Below are 23,280 nucleotides of genomic sequence, written 5' to 3' on the forward strand. Positions count from 1 at the left end.
GGAGAAAATTAGGCGGAGAAACTCAGCTCCTGTGGGAGCAGAGGGAACAGCACTGCTGCTGCTGTGGAGAAAATTAGCCGGAGAAACTCAGCTCCTGCGGGAACTGAAGGAACGGCACTGCTGCGGCAGAAGAAAAAAAATGGTTGAACAGACAAATGGAGAAACATGTTTGTATAACCAACTGAGACTTTTGAAATTACTGCTTGATTATTGCAGAATGCTCTTTTTAACTAGTATGAAGGAAATAACATATACTCCCTCACAATTGTGTGCAACAAATTACGATATAATCGTAGTACAGAAGCCTTGTCATTGTATGCATTTACTTGGCATAAACGAGAACTAATCATGATTGTGAACTGCTCTGAAATAAAGCGTTGTTGTTGTGAAGGCTGTAGAACGCACAGATTCTGAATGTGAAGCTCACGTTTATTTAATGAAATCATGTCCTTTGAGGTTTGCGTAATCGTGATATACGTTTTCTTTCCCCAAAATATAAGATGGCTTAAAATAATAATTATTATGCTATACAATATAGCCTACTGTAAGAAATTTGTGTTATATTTAGGAAAACAGGAGCTCCAAATTGGATTGTATTTCATGAAATGCAGCTCGTCTTGCTTCGTCCGGATTCTGACTTTCAGTTTGCAAAGTCTCTGTCCAGATCAAACTGAACGAAGGTTAGGTTCGTTTCTTGTGCGAAAGCGTTCTGTATGGTTTGAATTATCTGACCATTTACAGGAGGTTCCTTTTTATGTTGATGTAATGTTAAAAGCCTTATAGAAAGCCTTCTTTAGGTGAATGTTGTTTATATGAATGGCTACAACTTGTAAAGAATTTTTTTTTTTTTTTTTTTTTTTTTGATTTTTTTGATTTTATTTATTTATTTATTTACTTTTACACGCAACCACCAATATTTCCACTTCTGGTGTCATTATAAATGTAGTACTAGTGAAGTAATTAGATGTGCTTAGTTTTCACAAAAGCTCTCTCTGTTTGCTGCAGATCATTAAACTGTTACACTGCCTTAGAAGTCTGTCCAAATCATTGACAAAACGCTGCTTTACAAGCCATGTCTCGTAAGGCAGTGAGGCAAAGAGTCAGCTGGCTAAGTTTTTGGGAGTTACTCGCCCGAGTGACAATGCGCTGACGTCAGACGCACGTTCGTTTACGAGCCGATCAATGTCAAGAAGCAGCACACTACAATAGTAATGGGAAGTTCGGATCCTTTTTACTGATACGGATCTTTGAATCTTGTTCAGCAAAATGGACGAATCTTTTCTAAGTTATCCCGTTAATTTAAGCAGAATCTAATTAAAATGTTACATGTTACATTTTCCAGCACGTTTAGTACTTCCCTGTACAGAACATATGCGCGTGCTCGGCAGGGGCGTAGCACCAAATTTTGGGCCCTGGGTACAAACCATCTTGCTGGGCCCCGTACCATGTATGTGTATGTATAGAAAACTGACATCTAAGGCCCCCCCCCCTGCCTCGGGCCCTGGTTACTCAGTACCCTTTATCCCCCCAGTCCCACGCCCCTGGTGCTCGGTAAACAAATGAACGAATCGCTCTCTGAGAAAACTCGTTGTTCAAAAGATTCGGATTAAAGATTCATACAATGAATGAATCGTTCGTACACAGCATCACTACAGCAGGACGCAGTATGTCATGTAAGTTCTTTAGTGCACTCGCACAATTTGCAATGTGAAAGCAAACGAAAATAACCCAACATGTAAAAATGAATCAAAACATGAGCTTCAGTTCAGACCCCGGTGCGGACTTTAAGGTGTGGAAATGCCCTGAGTCGCAAATGCTTGTAAGAAGGTTGTACTCACTGTGTCCCTGTGTGACCGAGCTCATATGGGCGTCAAGTTGAGACGCATTGAATCAAGGGAGAGCTGGTTCCGACTAGTGGCTTGTCTTTTTTGTGATGTACGCTGTAGCATTGTCATTATCTGAGTGATGTAGCCTCAAAATATCTGTACATTCACTTTCCCAGAAGTATAATTATTTGTTTATCGCCACGGTCACCGCGTGCGCGTCCATGATGTACGTATTCTCGTGGATTAAAAGTAAAGTAGGCAAAGTACACAGCGATCGCAAGCTTGAGGTGTGCCAGTAATACATTCATTATTTAAGATCGTTTTCTATTTCTTAAGTCAGAAACTGTTGTAGTTTAATGTTGCAAGTCTCTGCAGTGTGCATTCTTTGATGAACGAGTGCTGCTTTTGCAGTTGACTTTGTTGTCGTGGTTCCAAAAACGCAACGTTATTAACATGCTTTTAGGACATTGATTATTGAAGTTGTTCATCGATTAGAATTGTTAGAAGACAAAATGCCAATTGTGTTTCGTAGGGAAAAGCAGAAATCTTTTACCATGAATGCTGATGAAGCGGTATGAGTTGAGTTTATAAATAGCTTAAACTTTTGTTAGGAAAATTCTTGTTTCTTGAGCATTTGGAGTTAGCCTAGCAGCGTGAGTTTGCAGGTGGGGCGACCTGCCTGAAGCCATCCATGCCAAAATGAAAATGGTCAACGAGAGGAGGTAAATCTGTAGTATAAGTACACCTCCTATCGTTGATCAGATTGATTAGCTTACTATGCTCCACCTGTGTTTAATTAGGTTTAATTATCTGACGTGCTCCTCTTGTTAATTAGGTTTGATTAGCTGACGGCTCCGTTGTTTAATTATCTGTTAGTGCTCCTCCCGAAATTAGTTAATAAAACTTCACTTAATACATTAATAATATAACATATATACACACAATATTTTCAGTACTATGAAATATAACATACAATATAAAATACTTTAACCAAACAAATGTACAAATTTATGTGAAATAATAATTAGAACTGACAGTAAAAGAAATCCTAACATTCTGTAAAAGTGTGACAGGCTATTATCAACTAATTATTTAGGTAAGCATGGAGGTAGCAATAAAAAAAGAAATGGTCAATTTTTTCTTTCATTGTTTTGGTAATTTCAATGTCTCTGGGAATCCTCTGAATAAACATGTCTTCCTGTGTGTAGACAACGAAGTCACACCAGTCCAAACCAGAAATCAACATCTGTCCCTGGATCTGCCAAAAATATGCATGAGATTTTCTTAATGTGTGTGTACCTTCACTGATCTTAATATATGGGCAGTCAACATAGCTTGCTACATTGGGGCATTTCATTTCAACTAGGCCAAACACAGACTGCCCCTTTGGATCATACACGATGCCATCAGGTGATGACCCTATCCAGGGTGCGTCGGGGTGGATAAGAAAGCCACATGGATAGTGGTTAACCTCCCTTGCTCTGCAGTACTCCTCTACTGCTGCAGGTTCCATGTCAAGCCCCCTCCGCATGTCTGCAGTCTGATGGCAAGGTCTAAGAAGCCTTTTGGCAAGATTTTCAGCAGAGCTCTGTGCCCTGGTGTGACAAACCTCTCTGAATTTGGAGGAGGTGATGCGGGGCCGCCTTAGTTGGTGCCACTCAATGCAGGAACTTTGCTATTTTGTACCGTTGGCAATTTTGTGTGCTGTCTCTAATGTTGTTGCCAGGGACATCATGTGGTGCTGCTGATGTTCAGTGCAGACAAAAGAGCAGGTAGAGGGCCCCAGCCTGTAATCATGAAGTGGCAGCTGTGGGAGAGAAGGAGCATCTGTGTGTGGACATGTTTTCGGCACTCTCTTTGCTGGCATGTGATAAGATAGCACACTTCCTTCTTGCACATTTCCAAATGCAGAAGCAACCAGAGGAACATTAATGTCCATAGCCATAGTTGTTATCAGCGGAGCCACATCACTTGGAAGATCATGGTACACTTCATCCACCCTGAGTGTAGAAAGTTCAGGCAGAGGTGAACTGACACCTTTATACAAGTTGCTCCTATGGAAAAGACCACACACACACACACACACACACACACACTTAGTTATAAACAAGTTTAACAAACAAACAAAATTATTATAAAATAACATTATTTGTTTGAAAAGTCTGAAGAGATGTTTTGGACTTTCTAGCTTAAACAGAGCATAAATGCTAACAATGAATGTTAAAACAATGTATCATATGATTACTTTATCTGAGGTCTCACTGATATGATAACTACAGAAAAAGTCTTTAATGATTGTTCATTGTTTAGTTTATTTATTTGAATATGTAATTAAAATAGATAAAGAAAATGTATATACCTAAGCATACAAACCTACATATATACTATACAATTCAAATAAATAAATACATGGATCCTCAGGACAAATTCCAAAATTATTGTAAATAATTATAAGAAATTCAAAAAGAAGAAATTTCCCATGTTCAAAAATGAGTAGGAAGAAGCTCAAACAAACTTATGATAATAAAAATAACAAAAACAAACTTACGATAATAATAAAAGTACTAACCTGATGCCTTCTACCAGTTTTCGTTCCTTGGTTCTGGCTGAAAGAATCACCATGTCATTCACCAGACCAGGCTTAACACCCTGCATGTAAACAAAAAAAAAAGGATACCAATAAACACAAATTTTCATAATTAGAATCAAAGTACTCTGTTAGAAACATTTGTTACCATGGTTCTTGGCTTATGCCACTTTTGTTCAGTCTCTGTGCAGCTGTGTGTTGGGGGAACAGAGGTGATACTCAGCTGGCAATAATGTGCAGTCTGGTACAACAGTGCTGCAACAACACTTACACAAAGCTGTACCTGCCACACAGCTACACTGACAGCTTTCTAGCTGTACAGGACGGGTATCCCTAAGCACAATCTGTGAAAATACACAAATATGTTACAATACAATAAAAGTGCAGTTTTAAAAAGGAAAATGGATGAGTACAGTGAGAATGTTAAAATAAAAATCATTTTTAAAATGTAGCCGAATTATTATAATTTATTATTATTATTATTATTATTATTATTCTCACTCTACTCATTTAACTAACAAGGGACACAGAACGTGTGTCAAAGACGGAACAAAATAGAACTCAGTTTCTGTGAATGCTTAGCGTAAATATTTAAATAATGATAAATGTTTTAACACACTAGTGTTATTGATGGTATATGAAACAAAATATGTATTTAAAACAGCCTTTAGCAATATCACATGCGATGATTCACAGAAACTTGATCTGACGAACGGAACCTGTCTCATAAACCAGCCTGCTCTGAACCTGCAGGATAACTTTCCCTTACACTCAAACTGTGAGGCTTTTGGCTTTTCCTCATTGATCGGTAGCACTCAGCCCTAATGGTTACCTCTCCTGTCTTTGAATCCTTGTTTGAAACTGAGATTGACAATGGCGTTAGGAAAACTGTATCTGATTGACACACAATTATAGACAGACCGAGACAGACACAAACAATTTTCACCTGCTGCGCTAGCGTTAGATAGCTATGTATGTTAAGGGAACATAAACACTACACGTATAACGTTAGATCTTACCTTCATAATTGTGAATGTAGCTTGAAACATACAGTTTGAAGCCCTTCTCCTTCTTGGTTGTCGATGTATGACACAGTGTTTGGATTATTCGACTCACGTCGTTGACCGTAATCCTAGGTACATCTTGAAGCGACCGGGTGAAAAACGCCATAGCTGCTACTGACGCTACGCGCACCGGAAGTGACCTAGCTGGCTGACTTGGAATGCGGAAGAGAGTGTGCATGAAGCGCATTGTATGTGACTGGACAGCTTGCGCTAGTATTCATTTCCGCCCCTAAATACTGTTTCGCGCGCTCGCGGTGTACAAATGCGCGCTCGGGGTGTACAAATGCGCTCGCGGCTGCACAGATGTGCTCTCGCGTTGTTATTTTCCTCTCGTGGGTCTGTTTTGCGCGCTTGGGTTTATTCGCGTGCTCGTGGTTTTCGTGCGCGCGACTTTTGACTTTATTTAAACGCCATACCCACTTGCCTTTGACATCCCACAGTCTACTGTGCACGGCATTTGGCACAGAATGAGCAAGGCAGTTATCTGCATTTTTAGGCAGTTCATCGCTTTACCCAGCGCAGATGACCTGGAGGCAGTGGGAGCAGGTTTTGCCCAGCTGGCAGGGTCTCCAGTGTTGTAGCTGGTGCCATAGATGGATGTCACATTCGCATCAAACCACCAGCAAGTCACATCCAGTGCTACTTCAATCGAAAGCTGTTTAATTCTGTCCAGCTGCAGGCCATCTGCAGGCCATTGACCACAAGGGGAAGTTCCTCAACATTTTTGTGGGGTATCCTGGGTCTGTGCACAATGCCAGGGTGCTGAAGAACAGCCCTGTGTACGCTGGCCGCCTGTATCCACCTGCAGGAAAGTGCATCCTCGGAGATGATGGGTATCCTTGCTTGAGTGCACTCATCTGCCTCATGACCCCATACAGAGAGCCTGTGCAGAATGCTGTACAGGCTCCCTATAGCAGGAAGCATTCTCAAGCACGGAGCATCATTGAGAGGGCCTCGGGGTACAAGAAGTAAAAACGATACAAATTCTGTTCGTTTTCTCACACACACCACTCGTTTCGTGTCTTAGGCCATCAGTGTGCACTTACGGTGGGGGATTGTTTAATTTGGACTTCTCTGTGTTTGCTCTTTGAGGTGGTGACCATAGACCTGCATTATGTGAGGCACAGACAAGAACGGTTTGACCTAAAATGATCAAAATTTAAACTACTATTTACATTTTATCGGTCTAAAAATGATAAAACTATATTTTTTCTGAATTGGCTGAAAAAGGACACCCTCAGTTTTCACATTTTACACTTTTAAAATGTGTAAACTTTTAAAGTCAGTCGTTTACTTATATGATGTTAAACAAATACAATTTAACCACAAATAAACAAAAAGTTGTTTCTAAAAGTACTTACACTTGAATAAAGCTGCGTCTCCGTTTTCCGCCATCTTCAAATACGGCAACTGCTCTCTCCTGTGGCACCATGGGATAGTAAAGTGTCCATCGTATGCGCACTTCATAATCTCACCAGAAGTAGTAGGCCATCTGGGTACTTTTCGCATACTGTTTTTCGAATTCTATGAATTCGGACATACTACTCTGCTCACGTACTGCTTTTCGCATACTATGGAAGTACGCGATATCGGACTCAGCCCTAGCCTTTATTATGTATATCTATGGTTTAAATGTTTTGTCCTGTTGCTTTTGGCTCACTATGGGCTTCTCCCCATTCTTCTCCCATGACTTTATGTCTCCACGTCCCCCCCGACTGCCTCATAGACAGTAAAAAATTGCCTGCGAGCTTCTCCTCCTGTCTATACGGTAATTTCTTGAATCAACTCTTTAGGGGAAACATCAGCTAGAACACCTAGTGGTCATTATCAAAAACACACAAAGGAACCTACATGAAATATTGTTTAATAACTTTTGCAACCCTGTGAAAAACGGTCTATATGACAGTAAGCTAATAAAGCATATCCAGTCTAGGCTTGGGATGAACATGTTTAGTGTCGTGTTTGTGTGTTCGGGAAGCTGCAGTGATGGAAACAGTGACCGTTTAAGATGGTGTTTATTAAGGAAATGTAATTGGCCAAAAAACATTTGCATGCGCAAATGTATATATATATATATATATATATATATTTTAAATAAATACGCATGCATGTGCGTATATTTACTTATAGCCTACATAATAATTATACACAGTAGAACACACACACACACACATACACACACACACACACATTATGTAAACACAAACTTTTATTTTAGATGCGATTAATCACAATAATTTTTTTCAGCACTATTATAATACTATATATAGTATATATAAATTTATATTTTTGTTGCTGAATGAAAGAGATTGCACGCTCAATGTGGAAATTGTGAAAACAATGATACTTTACTGTGTGTGCGCAAACATATTAAGAGGCGCATGGATTTACAACGTTATTTCAGTTGTGCTTATCCAAAAAAAGAAAGGTCAGGATAGAAATTCATAGAAATTTCAGCTCAGTTAGAACCCAATACATGTGTTTTTGTTTTTATTTTATATTTGACTCTTGTTTAATTTTCTACATACATTTTATATTATTTTATATTCAGGCTGTTTAAATTCTTTTCGGGCTACTAAAATCTCAAGGGTGCCTGTCCGAAGGGCTACCAGGGATTTAGACATTTTGCGAGCCCTGAGGAGGTTCAACCAACTCTGAGTTTAAACTTGAACTGAGTTGACTTACCCTGTGAAGGGCAACCTTTCAGAACAGCTGAATTGAGGTAGTTCAAGCAACTTTGAGTAGCTTTACCATCCACATTGGACTCACACCAGTTTGCCTACCGTAGCAGTAGGAACACAGAGGATGCTGTTGCCATGGCACTGCACTCTGTGCTCACACATCTGGAAAATAAGAACACTTATGAACGTATGCCGTTTGTTGTCTTCAGTCAGCATTTAACACTGTCAACCCAACCAAGTTAATAGCCAAACTTGGAGACCTGGGCGTTAAGACCTCCATGTGCAACTGGATTTTGGACTCTGACCAACAGACCCCAGAATGTTCAATCAGGCTCCACCTGCTCCACATCCATTACACTTAACACTGATGTACTAAAGGGCTGTGTGCTTAGCCCGTTTCTCTCCTCCCTCTTCCCCTCCGAGCAAGCCTGTGTATGGATCTAATTCCATCATCAAGTTTGCAGATGACACTACGGTAGGGCTGGGTGATATGGCCCAAAAAGATTATCACGATAGTTTTCCATATCAGTCGATATTGATAAATATCACGATAAATGTAATATCTTTATTTCTTTAAAGTTTAAAGGCATATTTTTGCTCCTGAGTGAAATATGTAGAAAACAGACAGTTAACTGTGGTTTTAAACTATCCTTTATTGTCAAAACATGACAAACACTTCCCAAACAGGTGAACAATTTATTAAAACTAAGGTAGATTTATTTATTAAAATCTTAATTGTGGTCAGCATTTTTGTACTCTATACTGCATATCAATAATATCATTACTTAATCGTGTTAGTAAAACACACCCATCTTACCGACACCTCACCGACAAGTGGGCTGGTCGCGAGAGGAGGGAGAGAGCAAAGTTTAATATTTGTGGATCTCCAGTAAGGGCTGTCTAGTCTATTTTATTCATTTTAAACGTCGGATGACATTATTTCTCTTTTGATACAGGCAATGCTGAGTCATTCATACATCACCAAAGACAAGCAATTATGACAGCGATCATGTACAAGTTCGATGTTTTAGTGATTGTATTTTGGTACAGTTAGCGTTTGCTTGTTGTAAGTCACCCAGCGCAACTAACAAAGTGATAAGCCTGTGTGTGAATGTAGTTAATGTAGATTTAATGTTGGGCTCAGTATTATATGTAAGAACTTCGAAGAATTAGGATAATTTAATAATTAAATTCCGTGTGGTGAAGGTGAACCTATGATAAGCAGTCCAGTCCACGTACGTCACTCTGTTTTATGTCGGATGGGATCGCCAAAATATCTCCAAACCACTGAAGTTGAGCGAACTAACTTATCAACGATATCTGTGTCCTCCGAGCTGGTTGTGAGCTCTGAGTTTTCTTCACTATCGCTCATTTTTATCGTTCCACTTCACTACGATCCTCAAAGCCTTTCAGCCACTGACTGTAAACAACAGCGCGTGCAGCACCCAGCAGGGCTGGACTGTGGCTAAAATTCGGCTCTGGCATACCCAGCACATCCGGCCCATGAGTTCCTCGTGAATGTGTTTGCTGGGGTTGGGGCCTTAAATTGGCTTATATAAATAAAACTAGGACAAGGACAAATAATGATAGATATTATCGAATTTGCTGCAAATGCAAATAAACTTAAAGGGTTACTTCACCGCTTTTTCATATTAAACTATGTTATTCCCTTAACTAAAACGAGTTGATACATACCTCTCTCGCCTCAGTGCGTGCACTTAATCTCTCTGACATGCAGTGACGATCTGATAGCATTTAGCTTAGCTCCCTAAGCCCAGTTCATTCACTATGGTACCAAACAGAGATCAAGTTAGAAGTACCAAACACCTCCACGTTTCCCCTATTTAAATACAGTTACACGAATAGTTGAACGATGAAGTATGGTGACAAAATAAAACGTGGTACTTCTCTAATCGGATTAAAAAGGAGAACTATAATGTATGGCGGATTAGCACTTCTAAGAGTACTTCGGCTCGGCGCAGTAAAAAGTCCCAGCCGAAACATCTTTCCTCACACCTCCCCCTCACTCTCTCATTTCTGTCAATAGGGAGATGTGAGGGAAGATGTTTCGGCCGGGACTTTTTACTGCGCCGAGCCGAAGTACTCTCAGAAGTGCTATTCCGCCATACATTATAGTTCTCCTTTTTAATCCGATTAGAAACGCGCCACGTTTTATTTTGTCACCATACTTGATCGTTCAACTACTCGTGTAACTGTATTTAAATAGGGGAAACGTGGAGGTGTTTGGTACTTCTAACTTGATCTCTGTTTGGTTCCATAGTGAATGAACTGGGCTTAGGGATCTAAGCTAAATGCTATCAATCAATCAATCAACTTTATTTATATAGCGCTTTTACAATCACGATTGTGTCAAAGCAGCGTCACAGTGTCAAACAGGATAATATTGCGACAAAATTAGATTTGGCTGTACAGTCGTTCTGGAGAAAACTGTGATGTTATCAGCTTATTTTAATTTATCATATAGCGACAATGTTGGCAGATCAGTATTATAGTTTATAGAATTAAATAAGCCCCATTCATACATTTTATTTGTATAATAAGTTGAATAACTTTAATCATATTTTTAGTGTCCCCAACTGAGCAAGCCAACCCAAAGGCGACAGTGGCAAGGAACCAAAACTCCACCAGGGCATGATGGAGAAAAATAAACCTTGGGAGAAACCAGACTCAGTCGGGGTGCCAGTTCTCCTCTGGCCTATTAACACACCGTGTATGATTGTTATTCTGGCAACCTTACAGGTCAGAAATCATATTAGATTGGAATATTCAAAATTTCAGGGTATCACGGAAGAGACAGATTTATTTAGGATGGGGCGTTGATTACACAAGAGTATGAATACATGAAAGATCGGAATTATTGCGCCGAAGACGGGTTTTGAGCATGTCGTGCCAGTGAGGCAAATTCGGAGGAGACACCAATTGACACGGCTCAGCAGACACTCCAGGATGCGTCGGTCATGTCCAGGCAGGTCCACAATCCGATCCGGACAGGGCCCAGATCCGGGATAAACCTCGGGATAAACAGAGAGACTAACATTAGCGTAGATGTCACTCTTTTTATGATGTAACGAGTAAATCAGGTGTTATGGGAAGTGTTCCCGGTTCCGGCTGACCTAGTTAATGCAGCCTAACAATCAGTCAATTAATTTGAATAATGAAAGCTAAAAATGTTCTATGTGTATGCCATAGTAAAGAGATGTGTTTTTAGTCTAGATTTAAACTGACAGAGTGTGTCTGCTTCCCGAACAATGCTAGGAAGACTATTCCACAGTTTAGGAGCTAAATAGGAAAATGATGGACCGCCTGCAGTTGATTTAGATATTCTAGGTATTATAAACTGGCCAGAGTTTTGAGACCGCAATAGATGTGATGGAGTATAATGTGTTAAGAGCTCGCTTAAGTACCGGGGAGCTAAACTATTTAGTGCTTTGTAAGTAATAAGCAAGATTTTAAAATGTATGCGATGTTTAATAGGGAGCCATGCAGTGTTGACAGAACTGGACTAATATGATCATACTTCCTGGTTCTAGTAAGAACTCTAGCTGCTGCATTTTGGACTAGCTGGAGTTTGTTTATTAAGCGAGCAGGGCAACCACCCAGTAGAGCATTACAATAATCTAGCCTTGAGCTCATGAACGCATGTACTAACTGTTCAGCATTTTGCATTGAAAGCATGTGGCGTAATTTAGATATATTTTTAAGATGATAGAATGCGGTTTTACAGATGCTAGAAACGTGGCTTTCAAATGAAAGATTGGTATCAAAGAGCACACCCAGGTTCCTCACTGACGACGAGGGCTTGACAGAGCAGTCATCAAGTGTTAGACAGTATTCTCGGTTACTACTTGTGGAGCTTTTCTGTCCAATAATTAAAAATTATCAGATTGTCTATCAGATTGTCACTGCATGTCAGAGAGATTAAGTGCACGCACTGAGGCGAGAGAGGTATTTATCAACTCGTTTAAGTTAAGGGAATAACATAGTTTAATATGAAAAGGCAGTGAAGTATGCCCTTGGCAGTAAAGCGCCGATGATTTTGAGCTAGGCTGCAGAAAAGTAAATTTACTTCTTTTAAATGCTGTCAGCATTTACTCACACTCGTGTCGTTCCAAGCCTATATTTTGTGAAACACAAAATAAGATGTTTTGAAGAATGTTGGCAATCAAGCCATTTTGGTTAGGCTACCATTTGAATATTGTATGAACAAACAGACTCAAATCATTTTATTTTATGCTACACAGAAATAAATTCATTTAGGCTTGGAATGACATTAGGGTGAGTAAATGATCACATTTTTGGATTGAACAATCATATTTTTCAAGAGTTAACACATAATTTAAGTAAGACACTGATATCTATCTTTCATGAGGCTATTAAATTTCATTAAATCTATTTAAAAAAAGTTAATAAACTTTTAAAAAAGGGGAAAAAAAGCTTTGTCCTTAATTCATGGGATCCAGACTTTAAAGCTGTTTTATAGACTGTAGTTTAACTGTAGGCCAGTGTTATTTAAATGTATGATCATGGTAGTCACAGGGTAAAAAACATAGACTGTAAAAAACCTTGCTCCTCATTATGGCTATATGGTTTCTAAAACTATATAAAACATATATAATAAACTATTATATTTGTAAGTTAAAAAAAATGTAAACACCTGTAGAAAATACGAAAACAGCCTCTATAAAAGTGATTTATATTCTGCAATATTAATTTAAGTAATATAGCAACATTTTTAATAAATGTTTCTTCCAAAACACCATATTTCTTCGCGGTTAGCTGCAATGTAAATTGTGGTTCTGCTAAAGTGATACGTTTGTGTGTTGCCATTTTCTACTTTACCTCGTCATGAATACAACATGCTCGCGGCTGTTTTCAGCTGATTCACCACAGAATCTGTAATGTTCCCATATCATAGGATTGTATAAAACTAAATTCGGAGTCAAAGTTTCGTATAGAGCAGCATTTAAACGCAGCATACGTTCGTCAGTGGCTGCGCTGTGCGGAATATGTGGATATTCACCAGTTTCATGCGCTCAAATAATAAATAAATAAATATAAAAAAAACGCCTAATATGGAGGGGAGGTCTCTCTCGCTTCGGCTTGTCAATTCAGAAGACAAACCAATGGGCCGCTGTCGCTGTATGTTGTCGGTGGTACAATTTTTATTTTTTTTTTAAACACTACCGGCCCCAAAGTGCGTCGGCCCACCGGGCAAATGCCCGGTATGCCAGATTACCAGTCCAGCCCTGGCACCCAGAAGCCCGGTCTGCCATGCGCATGCGCAGCATTACGCATAACGCTTAAAAAATAAATTTATCGAACAGTTGTTATCGTCTTATCGAGGAAAATTATATTGTGATAATTATCGTCAGATTGGTCTCATCAGCAACAACAATGAGACTGCATATAGGAAGGAGATCCAGCGCCTGGCCATATGGTGCACTGAAAATAACCTGCTTCTCAACAACAGCAAAATGAAGGAGCTCATTGTGGACTTCAGGAAAGAGTCAAGAGGCACAAACGACACCATCCACATCAATGGAACGGCTGTTGAGCGTGTCTCCAGTTTCAAGTTCCTGGGGATCCACATCTCGACGGACATGTCCTGTAAACACCAACACCTCCAGCCTGGTCAAGAAGGCTCACCAGCACCTTTTCTTTCTGAGGACACTGAGCAAGAATCCGCTCTCCTCAACTATCCTGGGGAACTTCTACCGCTGCGCAATAGAAAGCATCCTGACCAACTGTGTTACAGTATGGTATGGGACCTGCTCTATTGCAGAGCGCAAGGCACTGCAACGAGTGGTGAAAGCCGGCCAACGCATCACAGGGACTCCACTACATCCCATTGAGCACATCCAGAAGAAACGCTGTCTGTATCGAGCTCGCAGCATCCTTTAAGACTCCTCTCACCCAGCCTACAGACTGTTTACTCTCCTGCCCTTTGGCAGACGTTTCAGGTGCCTCCGGACCAGGACCAGCAGACTAAAGAACAGGGGTTTTTCAAAAGCTGTCTCTTTACTGAACTTTAACCCTCGTTGACCCAACTCCCCTCATACATGGCTAACTCTCCTCTCACATCTGCCTTTACTTCATTTGCACTACTGGAATGCTCATTTGCACTACAGACGGTTTAATACAGCAACATCTGTTTACTGTTTACTACTCCACCTTAACTTAAATATGCTAATTTGCACTATATCATCCATTGCTATACTGCTCATCTTAATCTAAATTATTATATGCATTGATCTGTTACTACGTTTATAGTAATAACCATCTGTATCATATTGCATATAATATCATATTCATTGTACATATTCACCTGTAAATTCTGTTTATAGTAATAGTTTTCTGTATATTATATTTATATAGTACATACTAACCTGTATATTCTGTTTATAGCAATGACCATCTCTATTTATATCAGTACATAACCATGACCTGCACTTATTCAACCACTGTAAATACTGCACTTTCTACTATTGCACTTCTGGTTAGACCTAAACTGAATTTCGTTGCCTTGTACTTGTGTAATGACAATAAAGTTGAATCTAATCTAATCTAATCTAATTTTATACTGTGATGAAGATGAATTTCGTGTAAGATTCATAACATATATGGTGTTTTGCATGTAAGAGTTTCCATGATGAAAGCATTGTTGACTAGTAGTAGCTAAAGCTAACTTAGTTCTAAAAAAAAGTTCCTGGATGCGGTGTACTAGCTTTTACACATGCATTTTGTTATCTAAAGTAAAATTTTGCGAAATTCAACACGACAGCGATCAACTTGAGCTAAGCATAATGAGTATTTATCATCACTACTAATGGCTCTCTAAGTGAACATTGTAACTTAACGCTAAGTAATGTTATGTAAGCTATATTAGGCAGCAACATGTGCTAGGGAGACATACTTCATGAAAACATAATCCCAAAAAATGTATAATCAAAATGAAAGATTACCTGAATGAAGTTTACCTTGTCTTGAACTCCTCAAATCAAACGTGCATGTGGGCAGATCCTGTAGCAAAAGGGGTGGTAGCCAAAAAGAGAGAGAGTAACAGTCGCCCAAGCCAATCACTAGTTTCGTCCTGGACAAAAATAATGAGCAGTGTTTATTGCAGATTAAAAAGTCTAGAGTTACTAGATTTGTATACTCTCTTTTTCAGAGTACTTACATGTTAATTATGTATTGACATATAAAAAAAAGTTTAAACAAATTTGGACAAAAGTTTTTTAGATAATTCTTACCTACCCTACCTTTAAAGTTTTAAGCATAAAAGGTCCATATAGGTGTAGGATTAATGACTTTACAAACATTTGACATATTAAATACATTTAATTAAGTGTCTATTACAATGTGCAGCAGCTTTTTCCACATAGTCTAATGCTCTTTTCACAAAATGTTCTCTAATCTAGCCTGTTACATTTGTAAATTAAGGTAATTAAATTAAAGGTAGGAATTGGTTAAAAAAAACTTTTTTTTCCAAGCTTGTTTAAACTTTCTTTATATATCAATATATAATTAAAATGTAAGTACTCTGAAAAAGAAAGTATAAAAATTGAGTGTCTGTAGACCTCTCACGACTGTTTTAAAGACAGCTCATTATTTCCATTCACTCCACCTTCTCCTTCCCTGCGCTCTTTCCAAAGCCACGCCCCCAAAATACATGAACGCCCTACACCGACCCCTCAGCTGAAGACGCATTATTTACCTCAGACTAGCAGTGTGCATGTAGTCACATCATGTCAGAATCACATGTGATAAAACATCGAACTTTATCAGTATGAATATAAACAAATAAGATGTCTTTTAGTACTATCAAGCTAGAATGGTAAAATTTAAAATATATTTTTGTTTGATTTGGTAACGAGCTATTTATATTTATAAGGCAAAGAAAGCGGGTGTGATATAAAACTGTTCAATGTTTTATATGTAATATGTCCCTTGTCCATTGGGTGGCGACCAAGTGCTTGCCAAGAGTTGAGTGAAGTGTTGGGCAACTGAAGAAGTGCAGTCCAGTACTCATGCTGTCAATGTTGCATGTATGTTCCACCAAGTTCTGATGTTAATAAAGCGTACACGATAAAGAATGATGTCGATTTATTGATACATCACATGGTGTCAGAAGTGGAGAGCCATTATCACCATGGCAAAGTTTCAGCCCCCGGACAGTTTTGATTTTGGTCACCCCGAACGATGGCCTGAATGGCGTCAGAGATTTCGCCGCTACAGGATAGCCACCAAACTGGACAAAGAAGAAGCTGAAGTCCAGGTCTGTACGCTGCTTTATTCGATGGGAAAAGAAGCTGAACATGTGTATCAGACATTTACGTTCGGAGAGGAAGAAAGAGAGGACTATGACACGGTAATAAGTAAGCTCGATGACTACTTTGTACCGAAAGTTAACGTTATTCACGAGCGTGCTCGATTCCACATGAGGGCTCAAAAGCCAGGTGAAATGGCCGAGGAATATATCCGTAGCCTCCACGAGCTAGCGAACACATGTGACTTTGGTGCTGCTAAAGACGAAAATATTCGCGACAGACTCGTGATTGGGATTATGGATCGAAAACTGTCAGAAAAGCTTCAGTTAATGCCCGACTTGACTCTCAGAAACGCCGTAGAGCTTGTGAGGCAGTCAGAACAAGTCCGTGGCCATGTTAATGAACAAGCTGCCAGTGTTATGCTGCGTTCACACCGCACGCGAATGACGCGATTCGCGCGAGTGATTTACATGTTAAGTCAATGCAGAGACGCGAATAGGCTTTCTGCGGCGCGATTCGCGCGAATGAGGCGGCGCGAATGGCGCGATTCGCGCGAATGAAGCGGCAATGATCACGCGAATTGAGCGTTTTGAACGCGTGATTCGCGCGAACCACGCGAAACACGCGAATCGCTCAAGTTGAAAAATCTGAACTTTGGCGGATATTCGCGCCGCGTTAACCAATGAGGAGCCTGCTTACTGCTGTCACGTGGTGAAGTGACGGATGGGAAACCCATAGGGGAACCCCGAGGCCAGAGTAATTTAAAAATACTACTCTATTGTGTCACAAAATGTACTTTTAATAGTTTTTCAGGCGAGAATGTAGTTGTTTAAAGCTCAAATATGTGATTTATTTATTAAGAGAGCTCCTATTTGAAAATTTGATCTGGTGTTTTCGGAGGTGTGAGACCCAGGCGATCACCGGAGCTCAGCGCTCATCAACCCCGGTGAGAGCAGCCTTAACTCGGATAGTCTTTCTGCCGACTGCCGCTGCCTGGCAGAACCCACTCCCATGACGCGAATTTGCGTCTGTTGTGTAGTGAATGTCACACGCGAATGAGCACTTTTTGTATAAAAAAACACAGATTTGAGCATTAAACAACAATATTATCGCCTGAAAAAGTCTTCAAACTACGTTTTGTCACACATTAACAGTAGTATTTTTTACAGAAAAGAAGTCAAGTGACCCAGTCAAAATGACTAGCAGAACCCCCTCCCATGACGCGAATTCGCGTCTGTTGTGTAGTGAATGTCACACGCGAATGAAGCGAATTTGACGCGCGAATGAAGCGAATGGATTCAAAATGTTCACGCGTCCAACTTCGCGCGAATAGCGCGATTTATTCGCGTCATTCGCGTGCGGTGTGAACGCAGCATTATGCGCGAATAGCGCGATTTATTCGCGTCATTCGCGTGCGGTGTGAACGCAGCATAAATCGCGCTATTCGCGCGAAGTTGGACGCGTGAACATTTTGAATCCATTCGCTTCATTCGCGCGTCAAATTCGCTTCATTCGCGTGTGACATTCACTACACAACAGACGCGAATTCGCGTCATGGGAGGGGGTTCTGCTAGTCATTTTGACTGGGTCACTTGACTTCTTTTCTGTAAAAAATACTACTGTTAATGTGTGACAAAACGTAGTTTGAAGACTTTTTCATGCGATAATATTGTTGTTTAATGCTCAAATCTGTGTTTTTTTATACAAAAAGTGCTCATTCGCGTGTGACATTCACTACACAACAGACGCAAATTCGCGTCATGGGAGTGGGTTCTGCCAGGCAGCGGCAGTCGGCAGAAAGACTATCCGAGTTAAGGCTGCTCTCACCGGGGTTGATGAGCGCTGAGCTCCGGTGATCGCCTGGGTCTCACACCTCCGAAAACACCAGATCAAATTTTCAAATAGGAGCTCTCTTAATAAATAAATCACATATTTGAGCTTTAAACAACTACATTCTCGCCTGAAAAACTATTAAAACTACATTTTGTGACACAATAGAGTAGTATTTTTAAATTACTCTGGCCTCGGGGTTCCCCTATGGGTTTCCCATCCGTCACTTCACCACGTGACAGCAGTAAGCAGGCTCCTCATTGGTTAACACGGCGCGAATATCCGCCAAAGTTCAGATTTTTCAACTTGAGCGATTCGCGTGTTTCGCGCGGTTCGCGCGAATCACGCGTTCAAAACGCTCAATTCGCGTGATCATTGCCGCTTCATTCGCGCGAATCGCGCCATTCGCGCCGCCTCATTCGCGCCGCCTCATTCGCGCGAATCGCGCCATTCGCGCCGCCTCATTCGCGCGAATCGCGCCGCAGAAAGCCTATTCGCGTCTCTGCATTGACTTAACATGTAAATCACTCGCGCGAATCGCGTCATTCGCGTGCGGTGTGAACGCAGCATTAGTGCTCAAATCAGCGAGGTGGCCGGCACCAGGAAAAAAACTCACTATAGTGAGAGAGTCAGACAGCACCGTGGCTCGAAAGTAGGGCTGGGCGATATGGCCCAAAAAAATTATCACGATATAATTTAGCATATCAGTCGATATCGATAAATATCACGATAAATGTAAAATCTTTATTTCTTTAAAGTTTAAAGGCATATTTTTGCTCATGAGTGAAATATGTAGAAAACAGACAGTTAGCTGTAGTTTTAAACTATCCTTTATTGTCAAAACATGACAAACACTTCCCAAACAAGTGAACAATTTATTTAAACTGAGGTAGATTTATTTATTAAAATCTTAACTGTGGTCAGCATTTTTTTACTCAACACTATATATCAATAATATATCATTATACAGGGCTTGACATTAAGCATGTTCATGTGCTTGTCCTTGGAACAAGTAAATCGTTCAAGCTTGTCCAAGTAAAAAATTAGCTTGTCCGGAAAAGTGTGTGTTTGTGTGTGTGTGTGTGTGTGTGTGTGTTTGTGTGTTGTAAATATAATTTATTCTGAAGCAATATTCTCACCAGTGTTCAATCAGCTTTGACATATTTAAATCTGCATATTTGTGGTTTTTATTTTTATTGAATCATTTGAAATTTGTGATATTTTCACCTTTTATAAAGGGCATTTTCCCTTAATCTTATTAACTATAGGCTAAGCTTCATGTTTCATTTTATATTTGTAATTTTGATCAATACATTTAATTAAAATAAAACACTATAAGGGCTGTTACCAATCAAATTAAATAATTTACACTGAAAAATTACAACAGCATTAAATAATGTTTTGAGATTTGTAGTTTTGAATAGACAAATAAGACATGTTGGAAAGTATGTTTAAAGATCAAATTAAACCACCAGTAGGTGGCAGCAGGTGGCCGTCTTAATGAGCGAGTCATTGAGTCGTTCATTCAAACGATTCATTCAAACAATGAATCGTTCATTTACACACGTTGTTGTGAGACGGTTCTGCTGTGAACGATTTTCGCAGCTGAAACAGAACAAATAATGCAATATTGAGCGTTTATATATTTAATTGTCTAAGTAAAACACTAAGAACGCAATCGGTCAAAAAAAAGCGTTTTAAGAAACATTTTGAGGCCTCTTCTCTTGCCTCACAGTGGATTGGTCCACCGTGCATCTCACCGACACACACACACAAACACACCTCACCGACAGTGGGCTGGTCGGGAGAGAGAAAAGTTCAGTATTTGTGGATCTCCAGTAAGGGCTGTCTAGTCTATTTTATTCATTTTAAACACCAGATGACATTATTTCTCTTTTGATACAGGCGATGCGGAGTCATTAATACATCACCAAAGACAAACAATTATGAAAGCGATGTACAAGTCCGGTGCTTTAGTGATTATAGTTTGGTAACGCTAGCTTGTTGTAAATAAGTCACCCACTACAGCTAACAAGGTAATAAGCCGGTGTGTGAATGTAGTTAATGTAGATTCACCGCTGTGTTGGGCTGCATGTTATATGGAAGGACTTTGAAGAAACAAGATAATTTAATAATTAAATTCTGTGTGGTGAACGTGAACCTATGATAAGCAGTCCACGCACGTCGCTCTGTTTTATGTCGGATGGGATCGCTAAAATATCTCCAAACCACTGAAGTTGAGCGAACTAACTTGTCAACGATATCTGTGTCCTCTGAGCTGGCCGTGAGCGCTGCATTTTCTTCATTATTGCTCATTTTTATCGCTCCACTTATCTCCGATCCTCCAAGCCTGTCAGCCACAGACTGTAAACATTACCGCGTGCAGCACCCAGACGCCCGGTCTGCAATACGCATGCGCAGCATTACGCATAGCGCATAAGCATTATATCGAGAATTTATCGACCTGTTGTTATCGTTTTATCGAGGAAAATTATATCGTGATAATTATCGTTATCGTTTTATCGCCCAGCCCTACTCGAAAGTAAATCAGACGGAGCATGTTAATGAGTGGAAATGCAAAAGATGTGGAAGAAATCATGGAAAAGGGGAAATTTGTCCAGCAAAAAGTGCTGAGTGCCGCAAATGCAGGAAAAGGGGTCATTTTGCTGCAGTTTGTAGAACCCGAGAAATCCATGATGTCAGCAAACCACAAGAGGGCAGTAACGTCACACATTTCCTGGGTGAGTTAACTCACATTGATGATAAAAGTGGAGCATGGATGGTCACACTCCCAATTCATGGCTCAAACATTGACTTTAAAATAGATACAGGTGCAGACATAAGTGTAATTTCTGATAAAACCTTCTCTATTTTGAAGAATAAACCAGAACTTAACAAAGTTAATGTGAAACTTGAGAGCCCAGGGGGAACATTGCACTGCAGAGGACAGTTCAAAGCTATGACTACCTTTAAAGATAAACAGTATAGTTTTGAAGCATTCGTGGTGACTGGTCCCCATGTAAATAATCTCCTTGGTCGTGATACAGCAAGTGCGATGGGTTTAGTTAAGATGCTGGAAGAGCTTCAACCTATTTCCTTTTCTGAACTGGGGTTAGTAAAGACAAAACCCATTAAAATCTGCCTAAAAGAGGATGCTGTACCATACAGTGTGCATACTGCAAGACGGGTGTCCATTCCCTTACTTTCAAAGGTCAAAGCAGAGCTTGAGAGAATGGTACAATGTGGTGTCATTGAGGAGATCACTGAGCCTACCGAGTGGTGTGCCCCTATGGTGGCTGTTCCGAAGAAAACCGGACAAATCAGAATTTGTGTTGATCTAAAACAGCTAAATAAAGCTGTAAAAAGAGAGAAATTTGTGCTGCCAACGGTTGATGACATCCTTCCTAGACTAGCACATGCCCAAGTTTTTTCACTTCTTGATGCAGCTAGTGGCTTCTGGCAGCTACCACTGGATATGGACTGTGCTAAGTTAACGACATTCATTACTCCTTTTGGAAGATATTTCTTCCGCAGGCTACCTTTCGGGATCACCAGCGCACCCGAAATCTTCCAACGGGAAATGTCGACGATCCTCAAAGACCTGGAAGGAGTTGCAGTTTTCATGGACGATATCTTAGTATTCAGCAACACTCCAGAGGAACACGAGCAGCGACTGCAGAGAGCTCTGGAAGCCATTGACCGGGCTGGTCTAAAGCTGAACAAGGAAAAGTGCATGTTACGGCAGAGTCAGCTCAGGTACCTGGGGCATGTCATAGACAAGAAGGGCATACGCCCAGACACAGCCAAAATCGAAGCCATCACACATCTTGAAAAGCCGAAGAACATCTCAGACCTTAGGAGAATGTTAGGAATGATTCATTACCTAGGCAGGTATGTTCCTCATCTTTCTGAGGTTATTCGACCTCTCAACGAGCTCTTGAAGAGAGAGGCAGTATGGTGCTGGGGATCTGTGCAAGAAGAGGCCTTTGAAAAGGTCAAGCGTCTAATCACAGAAGCTCCCGTATTAGCATTCTATGATGTCACAAAGCCCACAGTCGTCAGCGCAGATGCAAGTAGCTACGGTCTGGGGGGTGTTTTGCTGCAGGACCATGACGGACAGCTGAAACCAGTGGCCTACTGTTCCAGGGTGTTGACCGATGCGGAAAAAAGGTACGCCCAGATTGAAAAAGAGTGCCTGGCGGCGGTGTGGTGCTGTGAAAAATTCTCAAGGTTCCTGTATGGATTAGAAAGTTTCATCCTGCAAACCGACCATAAACCACTGATTCCATTGATCAATGCCAAGGATCTAGATTCAGTTCCCTTGAGATGTCAAAGGCTGTTACTGCGGATGATGCGTTATAATCCTGTTGCACAATATGTACCCGGGAAACAACTGGTGGTCGCTGATGCGCTTTCACGACACCCTCAGTCAACCATCTCTTCAGTGGTCTCAGAATTAGTGCAAGAAGTGGAGGCTCATGAGAATGCAGTGAGTGGAGCATGGCCAATCTCTCCCACAAAGCTGGAATCTGTGAAAAGAGAGACGGAAACGGATTTCGAGCTACAAATGGTCAAGCAGTATGTGACCAATGGCTGGCCCAGGTATGCTGCTAATGTCCCACAAGCCATTAAATCATACTACAGTGCACGCCATCACTTGTCAATTTTCCAGGGCCTTGTGCTTTATGATGACAGAATCCTAATTCCCCAAAATATGAGGTCTGAAATACTACAAAGACTGCACAGTGGTCATCAAGGCATTGTGAAATGTAGAGAGAGAGCCAGATGTAGTGTGTGGTGGCCAGGCTTAAGTAAGGAAATCCAGCAGTTAGTTAACGGCTGCAAGGATTGTCTGGAATCAAGACCTAGCCAGAGGAAAGAACCACTTCTAACCATTCCACTGCCCGATCGTCCATGGGAGAGGATTGGTGCTGATATCTGTGAAGTGAATAAGCAGCATTACTTGGTAGTCGTGGACTATTTTTCAAGATACATTGACATTGC

Source organism: Pseudorasbora parva, chromosome 9, assembly GCF_024679245.1.
Source record: "Pseudorasbora parva isolate DD20220531a chromosome 9, ASM2467924v1, whole genome shotgun sequence".
Taxonomy (NCBI): Eukaryota; Metazoa; Chordata; class Actinopteri; order Cypriniformes; family Gobionidae; genus Pseudorasbora; species Pseudorasbora parva.